Consider the following 590-nt stretch of genomic DNA (forward strand, 5'->3'; position numbering starts at 1 on the left):
ACCACGACGGAGCAGAAGACCACCACGGCGGAGCAGAGGGAACCGGAACCCCCCCCGGTGAACCACCCCGACCAGGAGACCATGGCGAAGACTGTAACAACGAGAGAGCAGAGACAGACAACACAGACAGAACAGTGGGGTTGATAGACAAGGCTGAGCGTTCAGAGGCAGCCTCCCCGGCTGGGTCGGGACAGGACAACAGTTCACAAACGACCTCCTGGGCCGAAACAAAGCAAGCAAAGAATTCACAAACGGCCTCCATAACCGTGACAGGACAGGATGAGGATTCCCCGACGGCCTCCATAGCCATGACAGGACGAGCAGGGAGTTCGCAAACGGCCTCTATAGCTGTGACTCATGAAGATCTGTTGTGATTAGACTTGACTCATGACGACCAATTGTGACTTCACTTGCCTCATGACGATCAGCGATGACTTGACTTGCCTCATGACGATCAACTGTGACTAGACTTGACTCATGACGATCAGTTGGGACTTGACTTGACTCATGAACATTAGCTGTGACTTTACTTGACTCAGGAATGGCGGCTGTGACATGACGGGGCGTTTGTGTAGCCGCCATTTTGTGAA

Source organism: Sinocyclocheilus anshuiensis, unplaced genomic scaffold (assembly GCF_001515605.1).
Source record: "Sinocyclocheilus anshuiensis isolate Anshui unplaced genomic scaffold, SAMN03320099.WGS_v1.1 scaffold304, whole genome shotgun sequence".
NCBI classification, from domain to species: Eukaryota; Metazoa; Chordata; class Actinopteri; order Cypriniformes; family Cyprinidae; genus Sinocyclocheilus; species Sinocyclocheilus anshuiensis.